This window comes from Mesoplodon densirostris, chromosome 4, assembly GCF_025265405.1.
Source record: "Mesoplodon densirostris isolate mMesDen1 chromosome 4, mMesDen1 primary haplotype, whole genome shotgun sequence".
Classification (NCBI taxonomy): Eukaryota; Metazoa; Chordata; class Mammalia; order Artiodactyla; family Ziphiidae; genus Mesoplodon; species Mesoplodon densirostris.
In genome coordinates this window covers 84978803-84991869 of record NC_082664.1, presented here as the reverse complement: position 1 = coordinate 84991869, position 13067 = coordinate 84978803, and positions in this window count along the sequence as shown.

Here is a 13067-nt window from a genome sequence, read left to right as displayed (position 1 = left end):
AAGAGACAGGGTTTGGAAAGCTTCTGGGCTGGTGAACACATGGAGATGCGGGGAGAGTGGGGAGCCTGGAGAGGGCATAGAGGCTCCACGACCTTTCCCCACACCTTGCTCTGTGTGTCTCTTCCATCTGGCTGCTCTTGAGCTATATCCTTTTATGATAAACTGGTAGTCTAGTAAGTAAACTGTTTCTCTGAGTTCTGTGAGCCGCTCAAGCAAATTAATTGAACCTAAGGGGAGGCTGGTGGGAACCTCTGATTCATAGCCAGTAGATCAGAAGCACAGGTGACAACCTGGACTTGCGATTGGGGTCTGAAGTGATGGGGGATGGGGACAGTCTTGTAGGACTGAGCATTAACCTCTGGAATCTGATCATATCCCCGGGGAGACAGTGTCAGAATTGAGTTGAATTGGAGGACACCCAGCTGGTGCCCGAGAATTAACTGCTTATTGGTGTGGAGGAAACCCCTCCCCCCACACTGGGATTGAGTCTCAGAACCCCCTTAGGTCCTCTCATTCACACCTGGGGTGTTCTTTAGCGTTTTCTTTTATCCTCTTTTTGTAGCTAATCACCTGTAGATAGTTAATGATTCTTGATATTACACCTTCTCTGTTCATATGACTGTGGGGTTTCTGTCTCCTGATGGGACCCTGACTGCTACATCCTCTTACCAGATCACATCACTGAGTCCTAACAATGTCTTTCTGAGGCAGGTGTTCTCATAAGTCCTATCTCACAGGTGAGTAAAATAATGCCCAAATTCCAATCCGAAGTCCCGACTCCACAGCAAATGACCTGGTTCAATGTAAGCTCTTTTTCTAATTTTCTGAGAAAATCCCCACGAAGTCCCGAGCCTGTCACTGTCTTAGCCTCGGTTTCCTTACTTGTAAAATTGGCATGATATTTGTCCCCAAACAATGCCAAGGGCCTCTGAGAAAGCTTGGAGGAGAAGAGTTGCAGGTGGTGTTTATAACGCTGTGCAAGAGCCTGAGTGAAAGCAAAACCTTCTGAGCGGATATACGATGGCGCCGCGCCTGGCTCTACGTGCCTTCCTTTGCCTTTCCCACTCCTAATGGGTCTGAACGAGACTTCGGGGTCTCTCTGGTGGCCCTACCTCCAGCCAAATGGACGTTTGAGCCTCTGCAAGGGATGCTTGAGTAAGAGCCTCAGCCTGTGATCTTGGGAGTCCTTGTGTCTCTGTCTGCTCTTCATCCTGGTGTCACCGCACCTCTTTTTTCCTTCCGGCCTCAAGTGAAATTCTCAGAGCTTCTGGTTTGTCCCTTCTATCAGGTGAGAGATCCCTGGCCCACTTGCACCAGAGCGGGGCCCGCTGATGGGGCTGCAAAGACCCTGTTTGGAGGAGGGGTAGGATTGGGGGTTCACCGATGGTACTTTGCAGGGTTGGGGGGGTATGTTTCCTTGATTTTGCTTAGGAGGTAAACTAACCAAAAGGAAACCTGGAAAGGGAAAGGATATGGGTTAAATCTAATCTTTTTTTTTTTTTTTTTTTGCGGTACGTGGGCCTCTCACTGTTGTGGCCTCTCCCGTTGCGGAGCACAGGCTCCGGACGCGCAGGCTCAGCGGCCATGGCTCACGGGCCCAGCCGCTCCGCTGCATGTTGGATCTTCCCGGGCCGGGGCACGAACCCGTGTCCCCTGCATCGGCAGGCGGACTCTCAACCACTGTGCCACCAGGGAAGCCCAAATCTAATCTTTTGCTGAAAAAGATTGATTTTTTTTTTCTTCTCTTCTGGAAGAAACAAGAGCAAGAGGTTTATTTTCTCTCCAGGGAGACATTTGGAAGCTCAGCGTCTGTGTGTTTCTGGAGAGGAAAGGGGAGCCTTGAACTATTGTAGGGCTGAAGTCATTAAAATACTTTCACCATGTAATGTGCAATTGGAAAAAGTGCTGGGTTTATCTTTCGAGCACAGCAGGAGGCGCAGATACTTCCCTTTCACTGTCGGGGCCCTGGCAGCAGGCTCCTGGGTAAGAATCCTCCCGCCCACGGGCAGGAGGCTGCTGTGTTCGGACCCTCTCCATTGGTTCCATGATTGGCTTTCAGGCATGGACGCAGAGCAGACAAGAGGCCTCGCCTCAAAGTCCTGCCTCCTCACCTACAGATTGCAGGATTTCAGGTGAATTATTTCATGTCTTTGGGGGTTGGCTTCCCCAAGCATAAGAGTGGTGATAATCATCCCTGTCTTTGAAAGTTCTTGTGGGCAATAAGGGAGGAGATAGAGGTCACAGGGTGGCACGTTGTGGGTTTCAACCAGCGTTAATTCCCTTCCCTGGGGTCTTCCTTTGTCTGAGCTTACCTGAGGTTTGTCTTGAAGAATGTGGTTCAAGTCTCAGGCTTTTCCAGCTATATTTCCCAATAATAAAGCATAATGTGTGGATAACTTTATGGCATCAAAAAAAGGAATGTTGGATTTAGCCACTGAGCATGAGGCAAAGAGCACAAACTTTAGTCACACAGCTTTCTGTCTATATTCTGCCGCTACTACTCCTAGATCCTTAATAATGAGTAGCTGTTATTTCTCCAAAAAAACCCCTTTGCCATTGTAGAAACGCTCAGTAATTGTTAGGAATAGGCAGAGTTAGTAACCAGGTTTCCACTGTTCAGGCCACTGGTCACTGTGTTGCATGTTTGCTCATTCATTTAATACAATATCTATTTGACATTTACTATATCAGTATTTTATATAATGATATTAATAATGATATATATGAAGAATGGTTTTGAATGCTTACTATGTGCCAAGCACTATAAGAATTTTACATTGATTATTTTTATTATATAATAACCATCGCTGTTTATTAAGGGTCTCTTGTCTGCTGGGAGCTGTATCTGATGATTTACGAACATTGGCTGTGAATTTCAAAAGCATATTTATCTGTCATTTAGTAAACACTTATATGTATAGACACTGTGTCAAGCCCTTTTCATACATTCTGGTGATAGTTGGACCACATCCCCCAGCTACTTTCTTCCATTTTCTAGTGTGTTACAACCCCGTTGGATCAGAATCGCAGTTGTTGAAATACATCACACTCTTCTGACCTCAGGGCCTTTGCACTTGCTGTTCCATCAGCCCATGAGTTTGCACAGCTGCCTCCTTCACATCATGCAGATCTCAGCCCCACTATCACTTTTCCAGTGAGTTCTTCTCTAACTACATCTAGTCAAGTAATTGCCACTGTCATAGCAAGTCATTCTCTACCCTTGTCACCTTGTGTTATAATTATATATATATATATATATATATATTTAAAGCAGATTTCATTTACAAAAAGCAAAGGTTTTCAAAGAGGACCTAACTGCAGTTTGCTATCCCTATCACACGAAGCTGAGAATATCCTTAAAAAAAAGTATGCTGCAAAAATATGACAAGCTCCAATCAATTTCCAGGGAATATCTTAATGTAATTCTGATTCAATTCCTGTTGCTGTTACAGTGTTATCAAACAAATACAACTGAATGGTTTTCTTAGAACACTAACTGGATTTTTAGTGGACTGGACTGCATTTAGTGGCCTCTGACTGGATTTTTCCCCAAATTCTGTCAGTCTGTAATTGGCAGATTACTGTCCTAGCTGCCTCAGTTTCTTCATCTGCACAGTAAGAGGGTTGATTTGATTGATCACCATGGGCCTTTCTGGCATAATCTCCTAAATATGCATCTAGCTACATTTATTGAGGTTTGACTATGTGTCAGATACTGTAAGTGCTGTCCTTATATTATCTGAGTTAATTCTCCCAGTACTTCTAAGAGGTATGTGGTTTTAATCTCATTTTATAGATTAGAAAACAGACTCTCAGAGAAAGCAGACCTTGCCCACCAAGGTCACACAACTAGTAAGCTTTTAGTCCATCTAAAAGCATTTGATTCAAGTATTAAGCTCCTAACCATGTTGGAACATTGCTTATCTCAGGGCCTCCGGGAGTTGAAGGCCTATCTTCTAAGTAGGAGTTTAGATTACTTTCAGAAGAGAGATATCTCTCTAAAAAACTCATGGAAAATTTGTAGCTCCTATTAAAACTAGAAGCTGAGCAAAGGAAAGGCTCAAATTATCTGAAGCTTAGGTCTATTCTTCCAAATCTCCACAGGGCATTTCTTGTGGATTTGCATCACACTGTCTCTGGAATTTGGATTTAGTACTTTCACAGCCGCTTTGTAGAATTCTGATGAATGAATGAATGAAGGTCTGCACCATCTTTTAGAATCTTGACTTTCAAATCCTTTCCCTGACCATATTTTCACTGTTTTCTTCTTGTTCTTCTTCAAGTAAATCATGCTCCTTCCTGCAACATGTAAGTATGTAATGTTCAGCTCTGAGCTGAACATTACACAGACTAAATAAAAATACATAGAATAAATCTATGTATTTACCAAGTTGTATGGATTTAATTATATAATGCAGACATAGTGCAAATATTTCTTGAGGGAATTTGTTCTAATCTCTAATATTAGATCCAAGGGCACGCACATATGAATGCGCGCACACACACACACACACACACACACACACACACACGGTTTGGCTTTGTTCCTGTCTAAAGCCTTCCTCTATTGATTGACCTGGTCTAGTTTGTTCTAGAAAGCGTTTTTTCCTTAAGGACAAGGACTATGTCTTTGATTCCTCATCTGTGCAGTTGAACTTCTAGTGTGTATAGAGGAGTGGTTAATTCTTATTTGTTGACCTTGTGATGGGAAGAATCTCACAATTCACCTAATCTGGTGTGACTCAAACTTGCCTGGTCACAAGTATCATCTACATATTCTTGGGTCTGAGTTGGAACTTTGGAGTCAGAGTCTGCAGGGAAGGTGCCTGGTAATCTCTATTTTTAACATGTCAAGTGATTTTTATCACCATACAGGTTGAGGAAACTCATTTCCTCCATTATTACAAGAGTGTAAAAGTCTCTTTTACAGCATCACCCATGATTTTGAGTTTCATATCTTTGGCTTTAAGAAAGAGAGACCCGGGACTTCCCTGGTGATCCAGTGACTAAGAATCCACCTTCCAATGCAGGGGATGTGAGTTTGATCCCTGGCTGGGGAATTAGGATCCCACATGCGGCGGGACAACTAAGCCTGCTCACCACAGCTAGAGAGAAGCCTGTGCACCGCAAGGAAAGATCCTACATGCCGCAACTAAGACCCGACACTATAAATAAATAAATAAAATATTTTTTAAAAAAAGACACCCACTCATTTTAATCCATGGAAAGGTGAATTTATTATAAGGACACAGAACATATGTTTGGGAATCAGGAGTAGGCAGTGAAGTATAGCCAAGCCTCATGGAATGAAGGCTCTGTGGTCTTTCATTTATGATGTCCTTGATTTTCTCTGTGCATCAAGTCCATTTTCCTTTTTACACTGGCCAGGCTTCCCATGACTTCAGCTTGTCCATGGTCCATAATGGCCCCTTGACTCTGAGTCAGATCCTTGCCCAGGGTCCACTGATTCAGTGTTTCAATTTCCCAATTCAATATTTCGAAGAGATCACTTATAGGCTCGGCTCAGAGTTCTGAGCCAGGTTATCAGAGATATTATTACAGGCAACCCATGGATGTATTTAAAAATAACACTCCAGGTATGGTTGGGGAAGGGCAAAATAATGCTAATTTTATTATTTGACTCTCATGATATTGGGAATGTATTTCTAAGTTAAGATAATGTTTGTTGAAAGACTTCATGGTTATAATTTTGGACCACTGGAGAGAAGTTTGAAACCAGTTTGCACTATGGCTTATTCAGTTGTAGACAAATACTCTTTGGAGTTGTGGAACTAGAGGTATGCAAATAACCAACTAGCAGCAAGTAATGAAAAAATATGAGAAAGTTTTGAATAGCAGCATGAATTTTGTGTACTTAGAGTTCCCAAAGTTTTCACTCCATTTTGACTTTAGCTTTGGGGGTTTAAAGGGCCCTTCCAGGATGTACTTGTTCGTTATGAGAAAGGATCAGAGACATAAAGACAATAGTCTAGGTGAGACTGCTTTTCATCATGTTCTCTTTCATTTAGAGTGGATCAGGAAGCTCTCCAGTTCTTAGAGACCAGGTTAGAAATTAAAAATCAAGCCTGTTTGTCTATCTTGGTCCCAATTTTCCAGTCCAGGTGGACTGTTGTCCCAAGGAAGAACACAGCATGAGCTGACTCCTTTTGAATTACTCCAGCTTTTGGGTGTGGGGAGGAACTTTCACGTACATAGTATGGCTGTCAGTTCACTCTCTCATTGAGCAAACGTTTAAATCAAAATAAAATTCCCTTCTGTCTGATCTCAGATTTACCACTGTTCTGGAAAATGTTGCAGAATCTAAGGCAATGTTATTTCACTAAAAATGATTGTGTCAGAAACTAAGAGTCATGTCAAAAACTTCTGGCAGTTTTGCCTTCAAAAGCCTGCGTGATGTCTGGTGACAAGTTCATTTGAGGCCCAAAAGATAAAAATATTATTTAGAGGTAGAGAGAAATGACTCTCTATTCTCTTGTTCACATTATTAATTCCCATTTATTTTCTGCCCTTTCCTTTTTGCCTGTCCTCATGACTGGGCTAGACACGCTTGAAAAGGAGGCCCATCTCAAAAGAGTCAGATTTTCTTCTAGTTGAAAACGTGGATGGCTGTTGAGTAAGCTCGCTATAATGAATTTTTGGATTATTCAAGTTTTAAATTATATAGATCTGTTTTTTTTTTTTTTTTTTTTTCTTTTTTTTTTGAGGTATGCGGGCCTCTCACTGTTGTGGCCTCTCCCGTTGCGGAGCACAGGCTCCGGATGTGCAGGCCCTGCGGCCATGGCTCACGGGCCCAGCCGCTCCGCGGCATATGGGATCCTCCCAGACCGGGGCACGAACCCGTATCCCCTGCATCGGCAGGCGGACTCTTAACCACTGCGCCACCAGGGAGGCCCTATAGATCTGTTTTTAAATGTGGATATTTGAATCTGGATGATGTGTCAATCACTCTCATATGCTTGTGAAGCTTACTCATTGCTTATTTGCCATGGGGGCTATGAAAGAAACACAAGGTAAAGCTGTGTGTCCCTGTTTGGAGTATGTGTCCAGAGCGCGAAATCTATCACACACAAAGCAAGAGAGCATAACTAAGCACTGGACTTCCTAACACTAAGGACCATAGATATTTAAAGAAGGAAAATTCTGTAATGGACAAATCTTTGAAATAGATTTACAAGGCTTCATGGGTGGGGGCTGATGAGACTATAGAGAAGGTTTACATTCTCTCATTTATATGAAACTTATTTTTGGAAATCCATTTTCAATCAGATAAGGAAAATACACATTACATTTATAATACTTTCATTTAAAAATACTTTAAAATATTTTCTCTACCAGGGTTTTTAAAGGTATGAAGTATGAGAAAAGGATCAAACTTTTTCTCAGGAGGCTAACACATTGTTGCAACAGTAGATACAAGATTCATGAAGACAAGACATACCCATCATGTTCTCTGCTGTTTCCTAATGGCCAGCATAGTGTGTATTACACCATAGGTACTTGGTGAAAACTTGATTAAATGAATCATGTCCATATAGACAGTGGCTGTGATTTGGTGAGATGCAGGCCAATATGAACAAAGGCAGCAAGATGGGGATTAACTTGATTAGAATAGAGGATGGGGACGAGGGGAGTGGTTGAAAATAACACAGCATAGCTAGGGAAAGGTCACGCTAGAGAAAGCTTTGAAAGAGTGTATGATGTTTAACAAGACAGGCAAAAGACAGGCACTGAGTTTCATGAACAGGAAAATAATGATGGGATGCTTTAGAAAAAATACGTTGCAAGTTTATGCAAAAGTGAGTTGGAAGGATCAGAGAGGCCAGTTACTGTATTTGTGAGCTAGTGAGACACAGATCTAGGTGATGAAAGCTGAAATACACCTAAAAGCCATCCTAAAGGGCAGATGCTAGGACCTAGTGATAGAAATACAGGGCTGAAAAAGAAGTGGGAAGTCTGGGAGACTAAAGGAATGAGGTTAGTATCGAAGGGAAGGGGACATTGAGAAAGAGGAACCAGTTTGGATGAATGTACAATTTGGGAAAGAAAGGTGCCTGGATCAGTTCATGCATGAAATGGTGGTAGGACATCCATCTGCAGTGGTTAGGTTTAGACAAGCTGAGAGCAGCTGGAAGTCAGGGTCAAATTTATAGACCCAGGGAGCATCAATGTGGTGGTGACAGATCAAGACCTGTAAGGGTGGAGAGAGATGAGCAGAGGGCAGGGGTCCTAGGGGTCAGAATCAGGGCAGTAGCTGGTAAAACTGGATGAAATTCACCTAATGACTCCCTTCAGAGTTGGGTGCATTTCCTATTCATCTTTGATTCCCCAACACGGAGTACCATGACAAGCTTAGAGTGGGAGTGCTCAATAACTATTTGCTAAAAGAATGCAATTCCTGCCTACACTCTATTAATCCATGGCAATCTGAGAAAGTCAGCAAGGCCAATGTCTAAAGTCCTCACTGAGGATGTGATGAGATTAGACAGGGGACACAATTTTCCTTTTAACAGCTTTGAGGATCCAGCTTTGAGGATCCTTTTGACCTCTCCTCTGCATTCCACTTTTTTTTTTTTGCCGTACGCAGGCCTCTCACTGTTGTGGCCTCTCCCGATGCGGAGCACAGGCTCCGGACGCGCAGGCTCAGAGGCCATGACTCACAGGCCCAGCCGCTTCGCGGCATGTGGGATCCTCCCGGACCGGGGCACGAACCCGTGTCCCCTGCATCGGCAGGTGGACTCTCAACCACTGCGCCACCAGGGAAGCCCCACTTTTTCTTGTTAAGTGAAAAAGAATAAGCAAGACGTCAGTATGCCTCTGATTTGTAGTGTGTTTGGGGTATAAAAGAACAAGTTAAACACCGTCATTCTTTTTCTTAAACAACAAAAAGGAACAAATGTAACAGCAAACTTGTTAAGGATTTACAGTGAGCTAGGTGTTGGGTGTGCCCTAAAGAAACTCAGTCCTGTCCTAGATTATAATCAAAGCAGTAATAGGGTCTTTGAAAACCAGCTCCAACCCAACTCCTCAGGCTGCACCATTTTGTGTCCTCGTTGGCTGGCATCTTTCTTCCATCGTGGAATAACAATATTGCATTAAACAAACCAGCCTTCTAATTCATGGTCCCTAGATATGGCCATTCCAAATGTGCACGTGTGAGAAGAACCCATCATATCACATCTCCAATAGATCATGATCAGACCTACACTCAAATTACACTACAATTTCTGCAAACACTTGCTTTATTAACTCTCTATACATTCTGTCAAGTAGATGTTGGCAAAGTCTTCGCTTATGGAATTCCTAAAGTCCAGAAGACCTGCCAGAATATTTCCTTTGCTTTTTTTCTCTTTCCTTCTTACTCACCAAGCTTTGAGGGGAGCCTGTGAGTGTAGGTTTCGTATGACAGTCATTTTGGGTGGATGTGAAGTTTTAAATGGTGTCTTTCTTTGCAGATAGGTTGGCAGACAGAATACACTGGCAAAATAGATGATTTCAGACTCTCAGCCGAGGGCAGGAAAGCTCATTTTGAATTGTTTATTCATTCTTCCTTTGAGGGCTGGTATCTCCACATTCTACTGAGCACCCAATTAGTTAGGATGATTTTATTTGCTGCTTCTTGAAGACAGTATTTTGTGAAAAGGCAAAATCAAGAAGTTTATTTATTTTTTTTAACTTTCTACTGTTTTTCCCCTTTGGCAGAGAGTAGAATCACAGCCCAATGTCCTTTGACTTTCTTGGGCTTGGCATCTCTTCTTAGGGCCTGCTTGTCCTATCTGTCTCTGTGTTTATATTACCATGGACACCCTGGCTTCTTTCTCCCAAACAGCATGTGATACTTTCAGCTCAGACTTGGCCACTGGTCCCTGGAAGGTTCAACTGCTCGGAGGCTATATAAAGAGGTGTATTAGGGAGCTGAAAGGGAAATGCTTCTTTGGGCTGGGCTTCTCCCTAAACATTACACATTGCTCTCTTTTTCTTCTCTCCCTTCTTCTTGGCTAAACAAGCACCATGACTTCATTGGAGGGCCCATATGATTACATGATATATAGTTGTGGTATTGCTAAGTTGGGGCATGATTACATGACACATTGTACCTCATGAGCTGGATACATCTGAGAAGCTAAGTTTCCTTTGTACATTCTAGTTTGGAGAATGGAGAGTGGGACCAATAGTAGAAGGTACCTACAGGTTGTCATTCATTCAATTCATTCAATGTACATTTACTGGGTATCCACCTCTGGCCAGCCACTAGGGATTCAGAATTAAAACATGATTCCATGGCAGTATGGAATGGCAGAAAGACCTTAGGATTTAGAGTCAGAAGACCTGGTTTGAGTCTTGGCTTTGCCACCTGTTGGCTTGAAAAACTAGTATAAGTGTAACATAAAGGGGCACAGAAGAAGGACTGGTTAATTTGGCCTGGGATAATTGGGGAAAGCATCAGAAGTGTGAATGACGTTTGAGCTGTTTCTCCAAGAATCACTGAAAGTTTGTCAGGTGGACAAGGTGAGGTGGGGATAGATTCCAGGTAAATTGAATAGTGAAAGGAAAATAATACATGATGAAAATGTGCATCATTTTAAGAGGACAGCAAGCTGTCTGGGGAGGCCAGAGCATCCAGTGTATGGAGAGAAACTATTGAAGATATTGCTGGAAAGGTAGACTGGCACCAGGTTGCGAAGGCCCTTGAATGCTTTGAGGAGTTTGGACTTCAGTCGGCTGCCAGGGGTGCTCTAACCTCAGTTTTTAATGAGATGGGTCAAATGGTCAGATTTGCACTTTATATGCTCCTGGCAGCAGCACTGAGGTGAATTGGAAGGGTTGGGTCTGGAGGGGAGGGAGGAAGATGGTATTTTCGCTAGTCCAGTTAAGAGATGAGACATCATTGTTTTTCATGTCTATTTCAATAAAGCACCACTAATGCTTCTGCTACAAGGCAAGTCCAGTGACTGTGTATGGATGAGTAGTGGGAGAATGTCCTAGAGAGTAAGTGATAACCGGCTGGTTATCTAGTTGTATTGTGGTGACTGAGAAGTCCCAGGGGAGAAGGCTCTGAGGGTCTCAGGTGCCAGGTTTCAAAGCCCTCAGTGGTGGAGGCCTGGCCAGGTTTCAAAGCCCTCAGTGGTGGGGGCCCGGCCACCTTTCCAAGGGCAGCATGCTAACCCCTTGGGGTGGTCTCTCTACCCAGATAGCACAGCAGAGCACTTAGTTTTCTCTGTGTGAGCCTTTGAACCTCTTTGAAGTCGGGAAGATTTTCTCTCTGCCACAGCCAGAATGTTAGTATTCGTTTATGTACTTTTGTAATTAGACTCCATGTGGGATCTATTCTTGGTGACAATCTTAGCTGTGCACTTGGCTGGAAACCACTGTTCTTACATTTGTTGGACACAGCTGGTGCTCTATTGAACCCAAAGAATAAAAGTAGTGATAACTGTGATGCCAGTCAGAGCCAACTGATAGAGAAATAATATTTTTCTGTGGAAAGGAAAGGAAAGGCCCATTGGTCTGGCTGTTATGAAGTGGTGGTGAAGTGGGTATTAGTTGCAGAGGCTGAATGGTGTTACCAGGGTGAGTGAAATGTTCTACTGTGGTAAGTAGGTGGGAAAAGGAGCAAAGTAAATATGGTCCCCTGCAAATGTATAGCGTTTTATTTTATGTGAAGGAAATGCCTTCCATGGCAGGAATTCTGGGCCAACTCTCAGGAAATATTCCCATTTTGAATTTAAACCAGGGAGGTAAGTGCTGTAAGGGAAGTATGTACAAGCTGTAATGAAGGCATAAAGGAGGAAGTTATTACTCAGACTTGGGAATGTGGCAGGAGTCAGGGGAGGCTTCACTGAGGAGGTGACATCTGAGGTGGATTGTGTAGGAGGGTTAGGCCAGAAGAGGGTGGGAGAATATTTCATGCATCTGCAATTTTAGTCTCTGGAAATTTGTTTGTAAGATGTGGGGTAGGGGTACAAATGCATTCTTTTGCATGTGAATATCCAGTTATCTAGCACTGTTTGTTAAAGATTATTCTTTTTCTCTTGAATTGTCTTGGCCCCTTTGTTGAAAATCAATTGAACATAAATGTGAATGTTTATTGGATACTTAATTCTATTCCATTGATTTATATGTCTATCCTTATGTCAGTACCACATCGTTATGATTACTGTAGCTTTATAGTAAGTTGTGAAATTGAGAAGTGTGAGTCCATCAACTTTGTTATTCTTTTTCAAGATTGTTATAACTATTCTGGATTCCTTGTATTTCTTTATGAATTTTAGAATTAGCTTGTGAATTTCTGCAAAAAAGTCAACTGGAATTTGGTAAGGATTGCATTGAAACTGTAGATCAATTTGGGAAGTCTTGCCATCTCATCAATATTGAATCTTCCAATCCATGAACATAGGATGTCTTTCCATTTATTTTGATCTTCTTTAATATCTGTCAGCAGTGTTTTGTAGTTTTTGGTATATAAAATTTGTACTTACATGGTTACATTTAACGATTTTATTCTTTTTGATGCTAATTACAAATGGAAATTTCTTAATTTATTTTAGTTTTTCATTGCTAGTGTATAGAAATTCAATTGATTTTGTACTTTGATCTTGTATCTAGCAGCATTGCTAAACTCATTTATTTTTTATTTTTCATTTATTTTTTTGCGATATGTGGGCCTCTCACTGTTGTGGCCTCTCCCATTGCGGAGCACAGGCTCCAGACGTGCAGGCCCAGCGGCCATGGCTCACAGGGCCAGTCGCTCCACGGCACATGGGATCTTCCCGGACCGGGTCACGAACCCATGTCCCCTGCATCGGCAGGCGAACTCTCAACCACTGAGCCACCAGGGAAGCCCTAAACTCATTTATTAATTGTAATAGTTTTTTTAGTAGATTACTTGGGATTTTCTACATTCAGGGTTATGTCATCTGGAGGTAGATTTACTTCTTCCTTTGCTGCCTGGATGACTTTTCTTTTTCTTGTGTGACTGACTTGGTTAAAGTCTGCAGAACAAGGTTGAATAGAAGTGGTGAGAGTGGACATCCTTGCCTTATTCCTTA